General features: G+C 47.3%; 1 non-coding gene across 1 annotated transcript; it reads left to right on the top strand.

Moving 5' to 3' along the window:
* Positions 1-8,121: 8,121 nt before the first annotated feature.
* Positions 8,122-8,227, top strand: LOC142837235 (U6 spliceosomal RNA). Its single transcript, XR_012908225.1, has one exon. It is a non-coding gene; the product is annotated as a U6 spliceosomal RNA (small nuclear RNA).
* Positions 8,228-24,544: the final 16,317 nt, after the last annotated feature.

The following is a 24,544-nucleotide window of genomic DNA, read 5'->3' as shown; positions in this document are numbered from 1 at the left end:
GTGTGCTTGTTCCTCGTGCTGAGAGTGGCCTACCCGAAGGTACACGTAGCATTGTGCGCTTGCTAGAGAGTGGCAACAGCAGGGTCACTCCGCAGATTTCCTTTCCGTGGTTTCGTTTTGTACTTTAAAAAATTATTTATTTGTACATCTAGTTTAGTGGCACACACTTTAATCCTAGCACCCAGAAGGCAGAAGCAGGTAGATCTCGGAGTTCAAGGCCAGCCTGATCTCCATCTCAAGTTCCAGAACAGCCAGAGCTACGTAATAGAGAGGCGCTGTCTCAGAAAACAAACAGGGTCTGAAGTGATGACTCATCGGTTAAGAGCTGGCTGTTCTACCAGAGGACTTGGGTTCAATTCCCAGCACCCCGTGGCAGCTCACAACTGTCTGTAACTTCAGTTCCAGGTTACCTGACATACAGACATGCAGGCAAATCACCAATGCACATAAAAATAAACAATGTATTTATAGGTGCACACCCTTGAATACATGTGAAGAGGCCAGAGGTCCATGTATCTTCCTCAGCTACTCTCCACTTGTATTATTATTAATAGCAATCATTTACTGACAGGGTCTCTTTGTAGCCCTGGCTGTCCTTGAATTCTCGGCCATCCTCCTGCCTCAGCCTCCCAGCTGCTGAGAGGAGAGAAGACTGTGGCAACAAGGGCCCCTGGCAGCGAAGGATCAACTGTAGTGTTCACGAGTGGGGAAGCGCTCCAGTTCCAGGTGGCCGACTCAGACTTGAGTCAGGTACACGGTGATGGAGGGCCACACCTGGAAAGTGAGGTGGCATTAGCCGAGAAGGAAAGGCTGCTTCCCACCCATCCTGAAAGGCTTGAAAACAAGTCTTCAAAAGACTGGAGCAATTTCCAAGTGAAGGGTCTGCTCGCCGTAAAAGCCCCGACGCTCTTTAAAGACTGACAGCATAGTCTACCAGCCAAAACCATAAACTTCACAACGTTTGGGATCCAATAAAAATTCCTTGACACAGGAGGAAGTGGAGAACGACCTATAGTCTGAAGAACAGACACTATAAATAGGTTTAACAAGGGCAAAGATGCAAGAATTCTTCAAATTTCCATTTTAAATGGATCTCCAACTAACATTCCTTAGCGAAAATTGGAACTAGAATTCCTTTCTGTCGATGCACCCCACCACCCATAGCAGTGAGCTGTGCCTAGTGACCCCCAACAATGGACCAGCCCTGCAGTATGTTGTTACCAAACTCACCACACCAGGCCCCAGTTCTAATGTTGCCTCCTCCAGAAAACCCACCCTGGCCTCCTGGGATGTGTTCCTGCTGCCCTCTTCCTTCTTTCTTGCGATTTATCACAGTGCATGTTGAATTTGTGTGAGTATAAAACCATCTCCCTCTGAGAATATAAACAGGCCTGGTGTGTTCTTGAATTGCAGTGAGGAAACAGCGCCTGGTTAAGACTTAGTCTCCGCAGTTTCTCTTCAGGTCAGGAACTGTGGCTCAGAGAGCGTCACCTTCAACGTGAGTCTTTTCGGGGCTTAAAAAGCAAAGTGGGCGGGTGCCCTTGCCCTTTGATAAAGTCTTTGCTACCCCTCCTCAACCTAGGTTGGTTTTGGTCCCGTCCCCACCGGGTGCATGGCCATGCCCGAGTGTCTCCACTAGGGGGCGCTCCGGGATTCCAATTTCCGCAGGGCAGCCTGCAATCTTAAATGTCTACCCAGGCCGGTCTTCTAAAGAGGATCTAAAAACTCTCAAAGTCTGGAAAGCCTGCGAGATGGCCTCCTACGATCCTCCAGGCGTACAATGGATCTTACCTGTCCAGGAATGAAGCGGCTTCCTTATCTTAATCCTCTGCGTCCCACGCCTGGTCGCCTAGGGAAATGGGGACGGAGCTGGCTGGTACCGCCCTGGGGAACGCCTGCATCTGCATCTGCGCTGACCCCATACTTCAAAGCAGGGGAGCGCCAGATCGCTCCATTTTCACAAAGGCAGGCCCTTTAGAAACTTTCTCCTCTTCCCTCTATCTTCCCTTCCGACTCGCCGCTATTTTGATATTGGGTCTTCCTCCCATCTAACTATGGTAGAAGATGACGCTGAACTCATTCTGCTTCCACCTCCCAAGTGTTGAGATGGCAGGTGTATGCCACCACACTAGACAGGTATTTTGACTTTATTAATTAAAAATAAAATGTATTAGTTCAATCTCTTTTTGAGGTACTGGGAAGCAAACCCAGAGCTTCATTCTCATGCCAGGCAAGTTTTTTGTTTGTTTGTTTTGTTTTGTTTTGTTTATTCGTTAGCTTTACGTGAAAGTAAATAGTAGCCGGGCAGTGGTGGCACACGCCTTCAATCCCAGCGCTAAAGAGGCAGGGGCCGGTGGATCTCTGTGAGTTCAAGGCCAGCCTGGTCTTCAAGGACAGGCTCCAAAGCAACACAAAGAAACCATGTCTCAAAAAAAAAAAATATTGAAAACAGCTTGGTATTGGCATAAAAACAGAGAAGTCGACCAATGAAATCTAATAGAAGACCCTGACTTTAACCCACAAACCTATGAACACCTGATTTTCGATAAAGGAGCTAAAAGTATACAATGGAAAAAAGAGAGCATCTTCAACAAATTGTGCTGGCAAAACTGGATGTCATTCTGTGGAAGAATGAAAATAGATCCATATCTATCGCCATGCACAAAACTCAAGTCCAAGTGGATTAAAGACCTCAATATCAGTCCAAACACACTGAACCTGATAGAAGAGAAAGTGGGAAGTACTCTACAGCACATGGGCACAGGAGACCACTTCCTACGTATAACCCCAGCAGCACGGACATTAAGGACCTCATTGAATAAATGGGACCTCCTGAGGCTGAGAAGCTTCTGTAAAGCAAAGGACACTGTCACCAAAACAGAAAGGCAACCCACTGACTGGGAGAAGATCTTCACCAACCCCGCAACTGACAAAGGTCTGATCTCCAAAATATATAAAGAACTCAAGAAACTAGACTGTAAAAGGCTAATCAACCCAATTATAAAATGGGGCACTGAGCTGAACAGAGAATTCTCAACAGAAGTTCAGATGCCCAAAAGACACTTAAGGTCATGCTCAACTTCCTTAGCGATCAGGGAAATGCGAATCAAGACAACTTTAAGATATCATCTTACACCTGTCAGAATGGCTAAAATAAAAAACACCAATGATAGCCTTTGCTGGAGAGGTTGTGGAGAAAGGGGTACACTCATCCATTGCTGGTGGGAATGCAAACTTGTGCAACCACTTTGGAAAGCAGTGTGGTGGTTTCTCAGGAAATTCGGGATCAACCTACCCCTGGACCCAGCAATATCACTCTTGGGAATATACCCAAGAGATGCCCTATCATAAAACAAAAGTATATGCTCTACTATGTTCATAGCAGCATTGTTTGTAATAGCCAGAACCTGGAAACAACCTAGATGCCCTTCAATGGAAGAATGGATGAAGAAAGTATGGAATGTATACATATTAGAGTACTACTCAGCAGTAAAAAAACAAGGACTTCTTGAATTTTGCATACAAATGGATGGAAATAGAAAACACTATCCTGAGTGAGGTAAGCCAGACCCAAAAAGAGGAACATGGGATGTACTCACTCGTATTTGGTTTCTAGCCATAAATAAAGGACATTGAGCCTATAATTCATGATCCTAGAGAAGCTAAATAAGAAGGAGAACCCAAAGAAAAACATATAGGCATCCTCCTGAATATTAATCTTCATCAGGCGATGAAAGGAGACAGAGACAGAGACCCACATTGGAGCACCGGACAGAAATCTCAAGGTCCAAATCAGGAGCAGAAGGAAAGAGAGCATGAGCAAGGAACTCAGGACCGCAAGGGGTGCACCCACACACTGAGACAATGGGGATGTTCTATCGGGAACTCACCAAGGCCAGCTGGCCTGGCTCTGAAAAAGCCTGGGATAAAACCGGACTCACTGAACATAGCGGACAATGAAGACTACTGAGAACTCAAGAACAATGGCAATGGGTTTTTGATCCTACTGCACGTACTGGCTTTGTGGGAGCCTAGGCAGTTTGGATGCTCACCTTACTAGACCTGGAAGGAGGTGGGTGGTCCTTGGACTTCCCACAGGGCAGGGAACCCTGATTGCTCTTTGGGCTGACAAAGGAGGGGGACTTGATTGGGGGAAGGGGAGAGAAATGGGAGGCGGTGGCAGGGAAGAGACAGAAACCTTTAATAAATAAATAAATTTAAAAAAAAGAAAGGAAAAAAGAAAGTAAATAGTAAATAGTAGAACAACTTTGTGATTACTTGGGGAGAAGAAGAAAAAGACCACTTTTGCTGAGTGTAGAAAAGTGGCAGGTGGGAACTGCAGGGTAACTAGACAAAAACCCAGGAGGAGCAATGACGAGTTCACATGTCTCATTATCGCAAAACTAGCAAGTGGGTCAGGCAGTGCATTGCTAGGACTTTTAATGCATGAAAATGGCTGAGCTCTTCTAGTACAAAAGCAGAGATCATCTATTTTTTAAAGATTCATTTTTGCTTGCGTGTCTCTGTGTGCCCAGATATCTGAGGAAGCCGAATTAGGGCATCGGATCCCCTACAGCTGAGGTTACACAGGTGGTTATGAGCAGCCTGATGTGGGTGCTGGGAACTGAACTCAGGTCCCCTGGGAAAGCACACTTAACCAGCCTTCTCTATAGCACCCACCCCCACCACCCTTATTTATCTTTAAATAGTAACTGTCCATTCGGGCAAATATAGTCTGGTTTGTTTTTATTTGGCCTCAACCCGAGGCCTAGAAATTTGCTCTACCACTGAGCTATACCATCAGCCTCTGTAACATAAGTGATGAAGCCCGCTAAGGTTGAGTGAAATATACATTTTGAGACAGGGTTAATGCAGGCTGGTCACAAATTCAAAATCCTTGCTTCAGTTTCCCAAGTGCAGGGTTTATAGCACACACACACGCACACACACACACACCAGCACAAATGTTCACTTCCACTATTCTTTTTTTTTTGGTTTTTCGAGACAGGGTTTCTCTGTAGCTTTGGTTCCTGTCCTGGAACTAGCTCTTGTAGACCAGGCTGGCCTCGAACTCACAGAGATCCGCCTGCCTCTGCCTCCCGAGTGCTAGGATTAAAGGCGTGCGCCACCATCGCCCAGCCTGTGTTTTGTTTTTGAAACAGGATCTCAGGTAGCCCAGGCTGGCCCCAAACTCACTACGTGGCCAAAGACGACCTTGAACTTCTGATCCTTCTGCTGCTACTTCTCTAGTGTTAGAATTTACAGGCACCACCACGTTTAACTTGCAGTGCTAGGGAGTCTACCAACAAGCTGCATCCCCACCATACTTACATACATTATGTGTGCAGCCAGGCTCCGTGGTGCACACCTTTAATCCCAGCACTCAGGAGCCAAATACAGGCGGATCTCTGAATTCTGGGACAGCCTGGTCTACAGAGTGAGCTCCAGGACAGACAAGACAACTTGTCTTCTTTTTCTTTTTCACCTCCCTCCAGGGCTGGAAGTTGTACAGCTGTGGACCAGGTGCAGCACTTTCGTAGTGTTTTTTTTTTTTTATCTAGATATAATTGGTGGGTGTTTTGTTTTTAAATTAAATTCTCATACAGACCCATTCTGGAAAGTGTCTGTGGGTGCCACCAGGGACCATCAAAGGGCCAGGGAGCAGATGGGTCAAGTCCCTTATGCTGTCATCTTGTTCTTGAGAAGTCACCAGCTGCTTGCAGGGTCCCGCTATTAAGTCCCAGCCAGACACAGTGGGCAGAGATGCTACTATTCCAGTGGGAGGGAATGGGGGGGGCTGTGACGGGACCAGCCGGCAGGGTACCTGCTCCAGCTCCAGTGGGAGGAGAATGGGGGGCTGAGATGGTACTAGCCGGTGGGGGACCTACTCCTGCCTATTGGGTATTCAAGGACCTAAGGAAAGCACAGTCTCAAGGCTGGAGAGTTGGTTATTTGATGTTCTTACAGACGACGTAGATTTGCTTCCCAGCACCCACATGGCAACTCACATACATCTGTAACTGCAGTTCTAGGGGCTCTGATGCCCTCTTCTGGCCTCTTCAGGCACCAGGCACACACGGTACACAGACATCCATTGCAGGTAAAACTCTCAAACATATAAATAAAAAATAAATCTAGCTTGACAGTGGTGGGGCACACTTTTAACCCCAGCACTGGGGAGGCAGAGGCAGGCAGATCTCTGTGAGTTCAAGGCCGGCCTGGTCTACAGAGTGAGTTCCAGGACAGCCAGGGCTACATAGAGAAACCCTGTCTCGAAAGAAAATAAAATAAAAAGAAATAAAAATAAAGGAAGAGGGGGGCTGGAGAGATGGCTCAGTGGTTAAGAACATTGCCTGCTCTTCTAAAGGTCCTGAGTTCAATTCCCAGCAACCACATGGTGGCTCACAACCATCTGTAAAGAGGTCTGGTGCCCTCTTCTGGCCTTCAGGCATACAGATACAGATAGAATATTGTATACATAATAAATAAAGAAGAGAACATTGACTGCTTTAAAATAAATAAATAAATAAAATAAAGGAAGAGGAGGGGAAGGGAAGAATATCCTATGGAGACATCTGAGAATATGTCTCTTTATGAGTCCTTTCTAGGCCTGAGGAAGACCACAGCTCAACACTTTGATCCCCGTGGATCTTGAGAGGGGGCAGTGCATCCCGCACCTTACCCAAGCTACCTTTGTAATGAGCCTTTTCATAGCAAGAGGGCTCCAACTGCCTAGAGAATGAGGCGTCCTGGTTGAAGCCCAGCCCCAAGTGTGGGCCCTGAAGGCAATCAGAGAGCTCAGTGAAGGGTGGACCACTCACCAACCCCCCCCCCCCAGCCTCTCTCCCTCAGATAGAGCAGTTCCCTCCCAGCCTCAGGGCTAAGGCCTACATCCCCTCCCCCCCATTAGGACTGCTCACCGTGGGCACAGTCCCCTTAGCCTCTGTCCGTCAGGTAAAGCAGTTTCCTCCCAGCCTCCGGGCTAAGGCCTACATCCCCTTAGGCGAAGACTGTTCTAACTGCTGAAGCCCTGCCAACAGGGAGCCTTGCTCACATTCAAGAGCTCGGGCAGGGCAGGCATGAGCCCTCATAGCCTGGATCCTTCTGCCTTGTTGATCTGCACTATCAGAGACCTCCTGGGTGCTATAGTCCCCCTGGTTAGTGCTGGCTCCCCAGTCCAGCAGCCCTCCCAGAAGAGAGCCAGTGGGTCTGGCCTGATGCCAGCCTGCTGGTAACCTTTTCCATCTCTTTACAAACTGCCTGGCCCCGTCAAAATGTGGCACGGTGACACCAGCTGACAGTGACAACAGAGTCTACATCATCTCGGCTTTGCGCTATTGAAGATTCCGAGGATACACAGTCAGCTGGACACGGCTCACCCATGTACCTAGCTTCTCCTGCTTTGAGCTTTTTATTGACATGAAAACAAGCATGGGCCTCACTGTTACTAAGAATAAATTCAAAGGGAAGCTACAGCTAAGAGCAAATGCCCCCAAGTCTTGTCTGCCAAAGAATTCATGCCCAGGATATATAAGGAACTTTTACAGCTCAGTAGGAAACCAGGCAACCAGGAGTGGGCCCCAGACTCAGACAAACATGGTATCAGAGGAGGTATATGGAGGATTAACAAAGACATGGATGACCAACCAGCGTCACTGGTCCCTGGAGAAAGGCTATTTAAAACCACAGTGAGGCTGGGGGTGTGGCCCAGTTGGGAGAATACCTGCCTGGTATGAACAAAGTCCTGGCGTTGATTCCCCAGCACCACGTAAACTGGCCGTGGACGACACACCTGGAACCCTAGTGCTCAGAAGGCAGAGGCAAGAGTACCAGAAATCCAAGGTCATCCTCAGCTATAGTGAGTTCAAGGCTAGCCTGTGTTACCAGAGACTTTATCATAGATAGATGGATAGATAGATAGATAGATAGATAGATAGATAGATAGATAGATAGATAGGCAGGTAGGTAGATAGGTTGGTAGATGATGGATAGATGATAGGTAGGCTGGTAGATAGATCGTTGGTAGGTAGATAAATAGACAGAGCCATACGGAGAAATCCTGTGTTGAGGAAGGAGAATTTGAGGTCACTTGGGTTTCGTAGCAAGATACTCCCAGAAAAAGTGCTCTTTTCTGCAGCACATTTACTAAAATTGGAACAACACAGAGAAGATTAGCATGGGCATTGTGCAAGGATAACACAAAATTTGTGAAGTGGTCCATATTTTTTTTAATAAAAGGAAAGAGGCTGGGGGTGAGGCTCAGAGCACTTGCCTCATGTTAAAGCCCTGGGTTTGATCCTAAGAGCACTAGACAAGCACAATGAGAACGTGAACCCCAACACCCCCGCTTTGAATAGCTACAAACTCTGAAAGTTTCATACATGGGCAAGTGGAGCCGTCTTAAAGCAGAATGTTCAGAACATTTGCTACCCTACTCACAGAAACAGAATGGAGCATGTGTCCCCACAAAGTCACCATGTGTCCACACAAAGTCACCATGTGTCCACACAAAGTCACCATGTGTCCACACAAAGTCACCATGTGTCTACACAAAGTCACCTGTGTCCACACAAAGTCACCTGTGTTCACACAAAGTCACCATGTGTCCACACAAAGTCACCATGTGTCCACACAAAGTCACCATGTGTCCACACAAAGTCACCATGTGTCTACACAAAGTCACCTGTGTCCACACAAAGTCACCTGTGTTCACACAAAGTCACCATGTGTCCACACAAAGTCACCATGTGTCCACACAAAGTCACCATGTGTCCACACAAAGTCACCATGTGTCTACACAAAGTCACCATGTGTCCACACAAAGTCACCTGTGTCCACACAAAGTCACCATGTGTCCACACAAAGTCACCTGTGTCCACACAAAGTCACCATGTGTCCACACAAAGTCACCATGTGTCCACAAAGTCACCATGTGTCTACACAAAGTCACCATGTGTTCACACAAAGTCACCATGTGTCTACACAAAGTCACCTGTGTCCACACAAAGTCACCATGTGTCCACACAAAGTCACCTGTGTCCACACAAAGTCACCTGTGTCCACACAAAGTCACCATGTGTCCACACAAAGTCACCATGTGTCCACACAAAGTCACCTGTGTCCACACAAAGTCACCTGTGTCCACACAAAGTCACCATGTGTCCACACAAAGTCACCTGTGTCCACACAAAGTCACCATGTGTCTACACAAAGTCACCATGTGTCTACACAAAGTCACCATGTGTCCACACAAAGTCACCTGTGTCCACACAAAGTCACCATGTGTCCACACAAAGTCACCTGTGTCCACACAAAGTCACCTGTGTCCACACAAAGTCACCATGTGTCCACACAAAGTCACCTGTGTCCACACAAAGTCACCATGTGTCCACACAAAGTCACCTGTGTCCACACAAAGTCACCTGTGTCCACACAAAGTCACCATGTGTCCACACAAAGTCACCTGTGTCCACACAAAGTCACCTGTGTCTACACAAAGTCACCATGTGTCCACACAAAGTCACCTGTGTCCACACAAAGTCACCTGTGTCTACACAAAGTCACCATGTGTCTACACAAAGTCACCATGTGTCCACATAGTCACCATGTGTCTACACAAAGTCACCATGTGTCCACACAAAGTCACCATGTGTCCACATAGTCACCATGTGTCTACACAAAGTCACCATGTGTCCACACAAAGTCACCATGTGTCCACACAAAGTCACCATGTGTCCACACAAAGTCACCATGTGTCCACACAAAGTCACCATGTGTCCACACAAAGTCACCATGTGTCCACACAAAGTCACCTGTGTCCACACATAGTCACCATGTGTCCACACAAAGTCACCATGTGTCCACACAAAGTCACCATGTGTCCACACAAAGTCACCATGTGTCCACACAAAGTCACCATGTGTCCACACAAAGTCACCATGTGTCCACACAAAGTCACCATGTGTCCCCACACAAAGTCACCATGTGTCCACACAAAGTCACCATGTGTCCACACAAAGTCACCATGTGTCCACACAAAGTCACCATGTGTCCACACAAAGTCACCATGTGTCTACACAAAGTCACCATGTGTCTACACAAAGTCACCATGTGTCCACACAAAGTCACCATGTGTCCACACAAAGTCACCATGTGTCCACACAAAGTCACCTGTGTCCACACAAAGTCACCATGTGTCCACACAAAGTCACCATGTGTCCACACATAGTCACCATGTGTCTACACAAAGTCACCATGTGTCTACACAAAGTCACCATGTGTCTACACAAAGTCACCATGTGTCTACACAAAGTCACCTGTGTCTACACAAAGTCACCATGTGTCCACACAAAGTCACCATGTGTCCACACAAAGTCACCATGTGTCCACACATAGTCACCTGTGTCTACACAAAGTCACCTGTGTCCACACAAAGTCACCATGTGTCTACACAAAGTCACCATGTGTCCACACAAAGTCACCTGTGTCCACACAAAGTCACCTGTGTTCACATAGTCACCATGTGTCTACACAAAGTCACCATGTGTCCACACAAAGTCACCATGTGTCTACACAAAGTCACCATGTGTCCACACAAAGTCACCATGTGTCCACACAAAGTCACCATGTGTCCACACATAGTCACCTGTGTCTACACAAAGTCACCATGTGTCTACACAAAGTCAGCTGTGTCCACACAAAGTCACCATGTGTCCACATAGTCACCATGTGTCTACACAAAGTCACCATGTGTCCACACAAAGTCACCATGTGTCCACACATAGTCACCTGTGTCCACACAAAGTCACCTGTGTCTACACAAAGTCACCATGTGTCCACACAAAGTCACCTGTGTCTACACAAAGTCACCATGTGTCTACACAAAGTCAGCTGTGTCCACACAAAGTCACCATGTGTCCACACAAAGTCACCATGTGTCCACACAAAGTCACCATGTGTCTACACAAAGTCACCTGTGTCTACACAAAGTCACCTGTGTCCACACAAAGTCACCATGTGTCTACACAAAGTCACCATGTGTCCACACAAAGTCACCATGTGTCCACACAAAGTCACCATGTGTCTACACAAAGTCACCATGTGTCTACACAAAGTCACCATGTGTCTACACAAAGTCACCATGTGTCTACACAAAGTCACCATGTGTCCACACAAAGTCACCATGTGTCTACACAAAGTCACCATGTGTCTACACAAAGTCACCATGTGTCCACACAAAGTCACCATGTGTCCACACATAGTCACCTGTGTCCACACAAAGTCACCTGTGTCTACACAAAGTCACCATGTGTCCACACAAAGTCACCTGTGTCTACACAAAGTCACCATGTGTCCACACAAAGTCACCATGTGTCCACACAAAGTCACCATGTGTCCACACATAGTCACCTGTGTCCACACAAAGTCACCTGTGTCTACACAAAGTCACCTGTGTCCACACAAAGTCACCATGTGTCCACATAGTCACCATGTGTCCACACATAGTCACCTGTGTCCACACAAAGTCACCATGTGTCTACACAAAGTCACCATGTGTCCACACAAAGTCACCATGTGTCCACACATAGTCACCTGTGTCCACACAAAGTCACCTGTGTCTACACAAAGTCACCTGTGTCCACACAAAGTCACCATGTGTCCACATAGTCACCATGTGTCCACACATAGTCACCTGTGTCCACACAAAGTCACCATGTGTCTACACAAAGTCACCATGTGTCCACACAAAGTCACCTGTGTCTACACAAAGTCACCATGTGTCCACACAAAGTCACCATGTGTCCACACAAAGTCACCATGTGTCCACACATAGTCACCTGTGTCCACACAAAGTCACCTGTGTCTACACAAAGTCACCTGTGTCCACACAAAGTCACCATGTGTCCACATAGTCACCATGTGTCCACACATAGTCACCTGTGTCCACACAAAGTCACCATGTGTCCACATAGTCACCATGTGTCCACACATAGTCACCTGTGTCCACACATAGTCACCTGTGTCCACACAAAGTCACCATGTGTCCACACAAAGTCACCTGTGTCCACACAAAGTCACCTGTGTCTACACAAAGTCACCATGTGTCCACACAAAGTCACCATGTGTCCACACAAAGTCACCATGTGTCCACACAAAGTCACCATGTGTCTACACAAAGTCACCTGTGTCCACACAAAGTCACCATGTGTCTACACAAAGTCACCATGTGTCCACACAAAGTCACCTGTGTCTACACAAAGTCACCATGTGTCCACACAAAGTCACCTGTGTCCACACAAAGTCACCATGTGTCTACACAAAGTCACCATGTGTCCACACAAAGTCACCATGTGTCCACACAAAGTCACCATGTGTCCACACAAAGTCACCATGTGTCCACACAAAGTCACCTGTGTCCACACAAAGTCACCTGTGTCCACACAAAGTCACCTGTGTCCACACAAAGTCACCATGTGTCTACACAAAGTCACCATGTGTCCACACAAAGTCACCATGTGTCTACACAAAGTCACCTGTGTCCACACAAAGTCACCATGTCACACAAAGTCACCATGTGTCTACACAAAGTCACAAACACCAATTCTCAGCAACTTACTGATCACAAACCGAACTAAAAACATCTCTTTGATCACCATGAACAATAAGCCATTGACTAGCTATGGTGTGTCCACCCCACGGGAGCTGCTGCTCAGGGACAGGAAGGAACCAAGTGGGACTCATACAGCCAGAGGCAGAGAAGTGTGTCTGCCCTGACTGCTTATATAGGTGGGAGACTCACTCTTGCCAACTCGTCAGCTCCAGGGTTCCTGTGTCCTCTTAGGCCTGGTCTGATCTCTCTCTCTCTCTCTCTCCCTCCCTCCCTCTCCCCCTTCTCTCTCTCTCTCTCTCTCTCTCTCTCTCTCTCTCTCTCTCTCTCTCTCTCACACACACACACACACACACACACAGAGAGAGAGAGAGAGAGAGAGAGAGAGAGAGAGAGAGAGAGAGAGAGAGAGAGTGAGTGCACCAAGGCCAGAGACATTGGATTCCCAGAGTTGGCATTACAAGTAGTTGTGAGCTAACATGGATGATGGGAGCCAGATTCATGACAGACAGCGCCCTTAACTGCTAAGCCATCTGTATTCCCTCCTTTGTTGTCTTAATTATTCAAAATAACAATTAACTCCGGGTGGTTCAGTAAGAGATTCAGCTAGCTGGTTTTGTGCAATCTAAAGGAAGCTCAGCCTTATCCCAAGGGCCTGGTCTTCACCCTCTTCACCTATAGGCAGAACTAGATGTGTGCGCTGCGGTATTGCTACACATACAATAGATGCACATCCAGGCCGAGGCTGGCGTCACGTGTACTCACAATACATCTGCTATAGTCCTTGTGGGTGTTTGTCGGTGTGTGTGTGTGTGTGTGTGTGTGTGTGTGTGTGTTTGAGATCATCTCAGGTGGTCACAGCCGTGGGCCACTACAGGCTTAGGCTTTGGATTTAAATAGATGGTATTTCTTGCTGCAGCTTGCCTGTGCCTGTCTGTCCATGCCCAGGCCTATTTGTCTGGATTTGTCCCTGGGTGGTGCTGTGAGGGAAAAAAAAAAATCAGGTTTTTTTTTCTTGAAAAGAGGCTGTGGGGGGCTGCATTCTCTGGTAGTGTGTCCCCCAAGGCTTTGCGGCAATCTTCGCTGAATGACACAGTTTCATTTAAGAGCATAGTCGTTTTCTTTTAATAAACTTTTACCGAGGCACAATATCGTTCCAGGCAACTGTGGCTTAACACACACACACCAGAGAGGAGAGAGAGAGAGAGAGAGAGAGAGAGAGAGAGAGAGAGAGAGAGAGAGAGAGAGAGATAGCGAGAGCACTCTGTAGCAAACCACCTTCTCAGCAGCCAACAGGAGGAAGACACTCTGGGCAGATAAGATGCCTGGTCTTATCAAAACACGGTCTGCATACACAGTGCCATTACCACCATCCTTAGGAACAGAGAGCCCTGACACAGGTTACAACAGGAAGAACTGTGGTGACGCCAGCTCAGAAACTAGCCAGACACTCAAAGGACAGGTGCTGTTGGAGTCTACCCGTGTGAGGAACTTAGAGGAGCCAAATCCTACAGAGCATATGGAAAATCAGTTGCCGGGGCTGGGGAAGAGGGCAAGGAATTGTTGGTTTCAAAAGTACTTTTTTGGGGGGAAGGGTCTCAGGGAGCCTAGGCTGGCTTCAAACATGCTATGTATCCCAGAATAACCTTGAACTCCTGATCTTTCAGCCTCCCAGGTGCTGGGATTATAGGCCTGAATCACAATGGCTGCTGCCTCAGAGTGTAAGACTTTAAGACAATTCTGAAGCCATTTCTGACAATTCTGAATCCTCCCAGCCTCCGTGCCATAGTGCTTCCCCTCCTCCCCTGGGAACCAAGGACCTAACAGCTACACATGCACGTACTCAGTTCCTGAACAATTACCTAAATACGTATGTTTTGATTCAGTCCCCTGGGAAACGGGGTCAAAATGACCTCTTACCTCATCTGACCTGGCAACAGCTCTCCAGTCAATTATTGGTAATAGCCCTTTCGAATAAGCCAATCAGAATAGTCAAAGAACAACCCCCCTTGCTTCTGTGGCCCCTTTAAAAGTAGACTGTAGGGGCTGGAGAGATGGCTCAGTGGTTAAGAGCATTGCCTGCTCTTCCAAAGGTCCTGAGTTCAATTCCCAGCAACCACATGGTGGCTCACAACCATCTGTAAAGAGGTCTGGCGCCCTCTTCTGGCCTTCAGGCATACAGACAGAATATTGTATACATAATAAATAAATAAATATTTAAAAAAAAAATAAATAAAAGTAGACTGTACCAGCTATTCGAGGTCTTTCGGCTTCCCGAATGCTGAGGGACCCTGTCATGACAGAATTAATAAAATCCTCATGCTTTTGCATTGGCTGTGGTGTGTGAGGTGGTCTCTGGGGGCGACTTCTCCTCTGTGTTTGGACGCTAGAGTCTTACAAGAGGGCTTAGCTAGCAGCTTTACCAGAATTAAAAACACAGACCATAAGCATGGAAGCTTACACCTGTAATCTCAGCCCTCAGAAGGCTGAGGCAGGAGGATCACAAGATGGAGGCCATCTGGGCTACATAATAAAACTCTATTTAAAAAGGAAGGAGGGGCCAGGTGGTGATGGTGCGCACCTTTAATCCCAGTACTTGGCAGGCAGAGGCAGGAGGATCTCTGTGAGTTCAAGGCCAGCCTGGTCTACAGAGTGAGTTCCAGGACAGCCAGAGCAACACAGAGAAACCCTGTCTCAGGAAAGAAAGGAAGGGAAGGAAGGAAGGAGGGAGGGAGGGAAGGAAAGAGGAAAGAAGGATCATTGCCAGAAGCTCATAAATCCCCAGCTTATGTCCCATCTCTCAACATGCACCATTCCCAACTTCTAACATGCTCTCTTGGTGTGAACTCTATACAAACAGGTTGCCCTTCTGGGCTCTTTCTACCTGCCTTCCTCATCTTGACATGAAGATTATGAGAACTCACTCTTCATGTTTTCATGTTCATTTTCAGTGTGTAGAATTACACTGTATGAGTTTTATTATTAACAGGCATGTGGACTGTTTCTAATTTAGTCGTTTCTGAATAAAATCATGGTGAGAGTCACATGCCTGTCTTTCAGTACACACCTGTTTGGTGCATGCTGGGAAATCTACCTCCTCCTTTTCTTCCTCCTGCTTCTCTTTCCCACGACTGTGTGTGTGTGTGTCATGCACACGTGTGCGCACACACAACACTTCTATTTATTTGTGTGTCTATGGTGAATGGATCTTGTCATGTGTGTTGGGGGGTGGAGTTCAGGCAGTTGTAAGCTGGGAACTGAACTCAGGTCCTCTAAAAGTGTAAGCATTTCTCTTAGCCACTGAGACATCCCTCCAGCCCCAGCACTGGATTGTTGACAGAGGTTTCTGTCCCACCCAGTCCCATAGCCATTCAGTCCCAAAGAAACACACAGAGGTTTACATTGATCATAAACTGGTTGGCCTATTAGCTCAGGCTTCTTATTAAATAGCTCTTACATTGTACATTAACTCATAATTCTTGTCTGTGTTAGCCACATGGCTTGGTACCTTTTGTCAGTGAGGCATTCTCATCTTGCTTCCTCTGCATCTGGGTGACCACTGCAAACTGTCTTTCCTCTTTCCAGAATTCTCCTGTTCTTATCACCCTTGCCTCTACTCCTGCCTGGCTACTGGCCAATCAGTTTATGATTAATGTAGACCTCTGTGTGTTTCTTTGGGACTGAACAGCTCTAGGACCGGGCAGGACAAAAACCACTGTCAACACTAGATATTTTTATTAAATATCTCCTCCTCTCCTTGTGAATCTGTGTGAAGTCCTAACTGCAGCAGGACTGCCCTTCCCAACATGGGTAGCATCGTCTAGTCCCAAGGGTGGGGAAATATGAACTCCTCCTGTCTTGGTGAGATGTGCCGCCTCCTCTCCTCCTTGACTCAGACTGAGGTTGACATCCTTAGCTCTTCTGCTCCTTGGGACAGATCCCCTCACTACCTGATTTCATGGGAACCTTCAGCTCAGAAACAACACGTTGGCACACCTCTCTGGCCCCACAACCTCCTGAGCCTGTTGCTCTAGAGAACCACCTCAGTACCACATGAAGCTGCCATGGAAACCAGACCAACAGTCCCCGAAACAGTTGAGCAAAGGAACACCGTATCTCCTCACAATTCATAGATCCATGAGAAACAAAACCAAATGTCCACATGGAGATGGACCATGAACTTCCATAGAAACACGACTCATTGTATTTAGACGGTGGAAATAAACCCAGTGCCCACCAAGTAATAAATGATGGCACACTCATCCAGTGGAACAGTATTCACACGCACGCACATACACATACACACGTACACATGCACACACACGTGTGCGCGCCCGCACACACACACAAATAACGATGCATTCCACCTAGGTGAGCTGTCACCGCTCTAGAAGTGGTGGGACCTAAGACAATGGAGCCAGTACATGAGTTGAACTAAAGCTTCATGCAGTAGTCAACTTTATTCAGAGCATCAGGCAAGTTATTCTGAGGGTTAAGCAGAATCTCGCGAATAAAGTGTACAATCCCAAGGTGTTCATGGTGAGAACCATGTTTTTCCATAGAGGCATCACGGGAGCATTACTTGAATAACAGGAGCAGGTAATGATGAGCAAGTTGAAGTAAATTCACTCCTGTCCGCTACAGCCGGAGGAGCATGAAAACACACTCTAAGAACAATTCCTTGCTTTGCGGAAACTGAGGTCTCAAGACTCATGCCTTGTTTTCTTGGAGTTTGCTCACAAGTACTCCGAATTCTCCCGACACGACTCCATTCTTGGAGCATGTTCTGACAATGAATCTTGGAAACAACTTTTTTTTTCCCCTTTTATTTTATTTATTTATTTGTTTGTTTATTATGTATACAATATTCTGTCTGTGTTTATGCCTTCAGGCCAGAAGAGGGCACCAGACCCCATGACAGATGGTTGTGAGCCACCATGTGGTTGCTGGGAATTGAACTCAGGACCTTTGGAAGAGCAGGCAATGCTCTTAACCTCTGAGCCATCTCTCCAGCCCCTGAAAACAACTTTAAAAAGCAAAGCAAATCAAACCCAGGTTCACATGTAGCATGGAACTTTTTGAATGAAATACTTAGACTAATCAAATCTGTGGGCATAGAAAGCAAATGCACTCTCACCAGGGGGCTAGAGGGATGTGGAATGGCTTCCTAAGAAGCGGGAGTATTTTTCTGGGTAAGTTTTGAGACTACAGGGAAATGGTGGTTGCACAATGCTGTGAACACAGCAAATTCCAGTGAACTGTGCATCACCTAAGAGAAAGGAAAGGACGGGAGAGAAAGGTCAGTTGAAGTGGCACATATCTGCAATCCCTGCACTTGGGAGATTCTGTTTAAGAAGGAAAAAAGGTAAGAAAGAAGAAAAAGAAAAAAGAAAAGAGGGCCAGGATGGAGCTGGAGGTTAGCTCACTGGTGAAGGGCTTGCCTAGCATCCCTGAAGCCACACACACACACACACACACACACACACACACGGGGGGGGGGGGCGGCTGTTACTGAATACATGTGTATGTTAGTCATTGTTCAATGAAGCAGTCATCTGTGGTTGCAGGCAGAGTGAGTTGGCCCCATTGTCTTGGGGTCTGCAGCAAATCATGGCTGGAGCAGATTGTCCGCTCGCCCCCCCCCCCTGCAAGCCCCTGTGGTCGCCCACAGCAGTGAGTTCTGTAGCGGACATCTGCGGAGAACTGTTTGTCGCACTCCACCCTCAAAGGCCGCGCTATGATCTCTGTGGGGCAGAGGAACAAACTGGAGATCAAAGAGTTCAAGCACTTATTCAAGGGCACAGGGCCACAAAGTGACAAGAGCTGAATTTATAGCAGGCCCCTCTTTCTCATGTGGCCACGAGGAGAAGTCCTAGTTCTGTTTCTAAAGGGAGGAGCCAGGCTAGAGAGGAAGGGTAGAGGCAGAGAGAGATTGCCACACTAGTTGGTTCTGTTGTGCTGTTTTTGTTTGCGCTACACGGGCTTTTGCACATCCTAGACTAATGTTCTACCACTGAGCGATAGTCCCCACTATTTAGTTTTGAGGCAAAGTCTCACTCGGAAGCCTAGGCTGGAACCCACCACGAATCCTACAATAACCTTGGACTTGTGGGACTCCTCCTTCACCCACCTAAGTTTTGGAATTACAGGCATAAATGACCACACCCTGCTAAGGCTTTTGTATTGTTAGGACTAAACAAAGGAGTCCGGTTTGTGCTTTATATAAAAACTGGCAGAGAATGTAGGGGATTAAATGAAGTGTGGTATCCCCAAACCTATAAAAGAAATTAGGCATGTGCCTAGCACCACACAAACCTTTCAACTTCGAACTAGTCCACTCTGAAGGGAGAGGCAGCCCCACCCACTCTTATGAGCTTCCTGCAGCCGGGGCCCCAGACTTCAAGGGTACAGAGTGTCGGGAGCAACAACGCCACCCGATTTTTTTTTTTTTTGACTCAGGTCTAGCATCCACAGAACACTGGGTAGATTTGGGTGGGGTGGCAGGGTCCGGAGGAGGCAGAGCAGAAACCCGGGCAGCACTAACATTCCCAGTGAGGGCTGGCTGAGGGAACAATGGGAGAAGCTCCCAGATGCCCTAGACCTAGGGTAGTCCACGCTGTGGGCCAGAGTTCACAAGCCAGCCGCCTGTCCCACATGGCTACTGAGCCCTGGGAAATGGCTAGTGTCAACTGAAATAGCCTTAATTGTAAAATACACTCTAACCCCCACCCCCAACTTGATACTGGGGCTCAAACCCAGAACCTCCATCTCTACCACTGAGACATTTTTTAATTTTTAATTTTTTTTTTTTTGGTTTTTCGAGACAGGGTATCTCTGTGGCTTTGGAGCCTGTCCTGGAACTAGCTCTTATAGACCAGGCTGGTCTCGAACTCACAGAGATCCGCCTGCCTCTGCCTCCCAAGTGCTGGGATTAAAGGCGTGCACCACCACCGCCCGGCTGAGACATTTTTTAAAGTTATTTTTATTTATAAATTATGTGTAGATGTGTGTCTGTGTGTCTGTGTGTCTGTGTGTCTGTGTGAGGGTGTCCTGCACAGCTGCTCTCGGAGGGCAGAGATTCCCCTGGAGGTGAGTGATAGGCAGCTGTGAGCCACCTGACATGGTCCCCTGGAAGAGCAGCCTGTGCTCTTCCTGGCTGTGTCCCCTCTCTAGCTCCCACTGAAAAGATTTACAGCTTATAGTCCACATTTCAAAGTCTTAGTGTAGCAGTAAGGCGATATAAAACAGCTTATTAATATTGTTAATATTGATCACGTGTTGAGATGATACTATTGGCACATATTGGGTTAAATAAAATATATTAAAATTACTTTCATCTTTTTGTATATGTGTGTGTGAGAGAGAAAGAGATGGAGGGAAGGAGGGAGGGAGGGAGGGAGGGAGGGAGGGAGGGAGGGAGGGAGGGAGGGAGGGAGGGAGGGAGTTGCTGGAGGTCTTGGAGGTCTGCTCAGGGCCCTGTGTATACCAAGCAAGCACTTAGCTACTGACCACATTCAGGCCTCCTTTTACATATTTTGTTTAAGTTGACCACTAGAAAGTTTTAAAATACTTTGCAGAGCATCATGGAACACATCTGTCATCCAAGTATTTAGAAAGTGAAGGAAGGGGCTGGAGAGGTGGCTCAGAGGTTAAGAGCACTGGCTGCTCTTCCAGAGGACCTGAGTTCAGTTCCCAGCAACCACATGGTGGCTCACAACCATCTGTAATGAGATCTGGTGCCCTCTTCTGGCCTGCAGATGTTCATACAGGTAGAACACCTTATGTATATAATAAATAATTTTTTTTTTTCGTTTTTCAAGACAGGGTTTCTCTGTAGCTTTTGGTGCCCATCCTGGAACTAGCTCTGTAGACCAGGCTGGCCTCGAACTCACAGAAATCCACCTGCCTTTGCCTCCCAAGTGCTGGGATTAAAGGCGTGTGCCACCACCACCAGGCAATAAATCTTTAAAAAAGATTTAAAAATTTTTAAAAAAAGAAAGTGAAAGCAAACAGCAAGAGTTCAAGGCCAGCTTTAGCTACACAGTAAGTTCAAGGCTCAGTCCGGGCTATATGAGATACTGTCTCAAAAAAAAAAGTAAAGTGATATAAATTAAAAACAAAACAAAACAAAAATTCCCTTTCTTTCTATTGGATGACCTGACCATCAGTGTTGTCTGCAGGCGGGCAGAAGTCACCTGGGAAAGCCTGGTTCGGAGGAGGAATGGAGGTCGGGAGAACTGAGCCACCCCAGGCGTGGGGAATGCAGACTTGATCAACAGGGTTGAGGAAGGACACGTGGGGGCCGGAGAGAAGGGTTCTGGGAAGTGGGGTGGGACTCTCCTGCAGCCACGCCCAGGCTGTGGGAAGGGCTGGATCAGGTGAGGTACAAGAAAGGGCATTGTTGCCGGGCGGTGGTGGTGCACGCCTTTAATCCCAGCACTCTGGAGGCAGAGGCAGGCGGATCTCTGTGAGTTCGTGGCCAGCCTGGTCTACAAGAGCTAGCTCCAGGACAGGAACCAAAAAGCTACGGAGAAACCCTGTCTCAAAAAAAAAAAAAGTCACAGACAGCTGACTTGTAGTCTAGGTCTGCCCTAGGCTGTGTCCTTGGTATGTCCTTGTGGTCCCTTGGTCCCTAAGCCCTGAGGGTGAGGAGAGCCTAGAGATCCCAAGAGGGTTGCATCTCTGGGAGTTGAACCTGCTGACCTGGCCTGAGAAGCCTGGGGCATCAGGACCCCCAAACTTTTGTCTCCACATGTGAATGTGGAGTTTCCAGAGGATTCCGCTGCTCTTGTGTCAGCTCTGGACCTCAGGGACTGTGCCAGGAACATCACAGGTGCAAGTTTGGCTAGCGGGCAGTGACAGGATGCAAGTGTGAGGAACAGTGTGCTGGCAACGAGGGGGAGAATTTGATGCCAACCACCTCCAACTGACTGGTGCTGTGAGCCCACAGCTCAGTTGGGCCCCCTCACTTCCGGCTGCTCACTACTTAAATGTCACCTCGAAGGTGCCAGAGAATGCTCCCTGGACACTTTATTTATTTTAACTTATTTTTACTATTTAAGAGTGTGCATGACTGTAACTTCCAGTGTGTGTGTGTATATATATATGTGCGTGTGTGTGTGTGTGTGTGTGTGTGTGTGTGTGTGTGTGTGTGTGTGTGTGTAGGGGTACCTGAAGATTCCCTGGAACTGGAGTTACACCATGAGGGTGCTGGACACTCAACTGCGATCCTCTGCAAGAGCAGCCACTGCTCCGGCTCCATCTTCTCTCTTAGTGTACAGTATATGTTGTGAAGTAGATTCGGGAAGAGGTTTCTCCACAGAGCTCTGCCCAGAGTGTAGATGTGTGAGCAGAATAAATGTTGTTTAAGGCTCCTGAGTTTGAGGATGGTTTGTTACAGCAATGGAATTAGATCAGAAGCCTGGGGTCTAAACAGCTTTACATGGTGCAGGCCGGTGCTCTTGAGGTGGAGGTAGGAAGATGAGGAGTTCACGGCTATCCTTGGCTACATAGAAGGTTGGGACTAACCTGGGCTCCATGAGACCTTGTCTAAAAACAAAAGAGAAAGAAAAAGAAACAAATAAGAAACACAATTACTTGATTTTTCCCCCTACGAAATGGAGAAATTTCTCAGCCACTCCAGAAGACTATTAGCAAAATAAATGAGATCATGGGTGATACAATCAAGATGCTTCTGACTGTCCTAAGCAAAAACATCAACACTCCCTATATTTCTTCATGGTCAACATTATGTTTCCAGTTCTCTTTCTTCAGATTCATTTTTATCTATATGAGTGTGTGTCTGCATGTATGTGTGCATATATGTATGGCTGCTCACAAAAGCCAGAAGAGGGTGTTGGATCCCCTGGAACTGGAGTTAAAGGTGGGTATGAGTGCTGGGAAGGGGACCAGAGACCCCAGGAAGAGCACCTAGTGTTCTTAATCATGAAACTGTCTTTCTAGCCTTGCCTAGTAGCTTTTTGGTCATGGTGTTCACACCATGGTGATCCCAGTACTCAGGAGGCAGAGGCAGACAGCCTTCTGTGAGTTTGAAGCCAGCCTGGTCTACATAGTGAGTTATAGGACAACCGGAACTACACAGTGAGACCTTGTCTCCAGATGAGTGCGTGCTTGCCATGGTGGACATGTGGGAGGGTCAGAGGACAACTTTGTGGAGTCCAAGGTGAGTCCTAGAGATGGAACTCAGGTTCTCAGACTTCGCAGCAAGCACCCCATCTTGCATGGGAGCTCCTTGAGCAGGGAGTTAACAACAACAAAAGAGCTTCAGGAACTCGCTGAAACGGACTGGATTCACTAGGCCACTCCCTGCCAGAGTCAACAGAGCCAAACTGCAAAGAAAACTCTCCTAGGAGTCAAGCTGCAAAGAGGAGTCTGAGACCAGCTGGGCTGCCATGTGGGGAGGACACTCTCCAACCTGCTGAGCTGCCTGCAGGCTATTTGGTGCCCTTCGGGTTTCCCAGGTTTTGTGAGCTGTCACTCATGCTGGGGTGGGCCTTGGTGATGCAGTTGTCTTTGAGTCACTTCTGCTCCTGAAATTAACCCCTCGCCCATATCCCTGTAAGTAAGCCCCCAAAAACTTGTTGGTTTACTAAGTTGGACTTTGGAGGTATTTGGTTGGTAGCGGATTCCCGATCTGGGGTGAGTAGACAAGTATGTTTTGTTTCCCCAGGAAAAGTTTTAGCGCATAACAAACCTTTACCTACTAGGCCCATTGTGCTGGACCCCCTAATAGCATTTTAAACACACACACACACACACACACACACACACACACACACTCAGGTTCTCTTTCATGCCAAGTATAAAGGTCTGCTACTGAGCTGCACCTCTCATGGTAACCCCAATAACTGTTTTATTTTGATTTGGTTTGGTTTTTGAGGCAGAGGGTCTTAACTGTGTAAGTATAGTATATTATGCTATGATCCTCCTGCCTCAGCCTTCCAAGTGCTGGAATCACAGGCATGAGTAGCCATGCCCAGGAAAAGTACCTTTATTTTAGTGACTTATTTTCTTGAATGGAATTAAAAAAAAACACATATTTTTACTTAGTGTTTGTGAGCTTAGAAATTGAACTCCAGCCCTCCTTCACGTTAAACACTGGGACTCTGCCATTGAGCCATACCTCCCTCCAATAAAATTTTTTGCTTTGTTTTGAAACAGAGGGTCTTGCTATGAACCCCAGGCTGGCTTCTGGCCCTGGAATTCTCTTGTCTGAGCCTCCTGAGTGTTGGGGTTATAGGCGTGTACCCCCCACACCCAGCTGATCGAATTACAATTTCATCAGAGCAGATGTAGGCTCTGAACAACCACCCCCTCCCCCAGGTCCCGAAGATGCGCAAGCTACCAGTCGTTCATCCCTTTCCGAGGCGCGCTGGGCTCATCGCAGGCACATCCCAGTCATCAGAACACTAGGGTCGGAGCAGAGCTGGTCCCCAGTGCAACCACTACCGTGTTTACAAGCTGTTTCTCCATGCTTGGCTGACGTAACCCCAACCCTCACCATTCTTCCTTAGGGAAAATGACGGCTCTGCTTGCTTGTTTTTACTTCAATCTCTTGTTTTAAACGTTGCCTTATTTATTTTCAAGCCTTTTCTTTCCTCCGCAGTGGTGGCCCTTACATTTTTTTTAAAAAAAGTTTTTTTGTTTTTGTTTTTCAAAGCCATAAAACCAAGATACTTGCTGCATTGGTCTCACTTTCCAGGAATCGGGAGTTTTTTTTTTTCTCAATTTGTTTATTATTTTGTTTAGTATTTTTAATTTGTTGTGGAAACATTTCAGTGCTACTTGAGAAACGGCCCCGCACTGCCTGGGGCAGCTCCTCCTCCAGGACCTCAGCATGATAACTGCCCCCTACCCACGTGGGGGCACGGAGGTATCATCAGGCGCGCCCAGTTCTCCCGCCGCCCAGACCACGAG

Source organism: Microtus pennsylvanicus, chromosome 17, assembly GCF_037038515.1.
Source record: "Microtus pennsylvanicus isolate mMicPen1 chromosome 17, mMicPen1.hap1, whole genome shotgun sequence".
NCBI classification, from domain to species: domain Eukaryota; kingdom Metazoa; phylum Chordata; class Mammalia; order Rodentia; family Cricetidae; genus Microtus; species Microtus pennsylvanicus.
The sequence above is the reverse complement of the archived record's forward strand: the minus strand, read 5'-3'. Positions and strand labels throughout refer to the sequence as shown.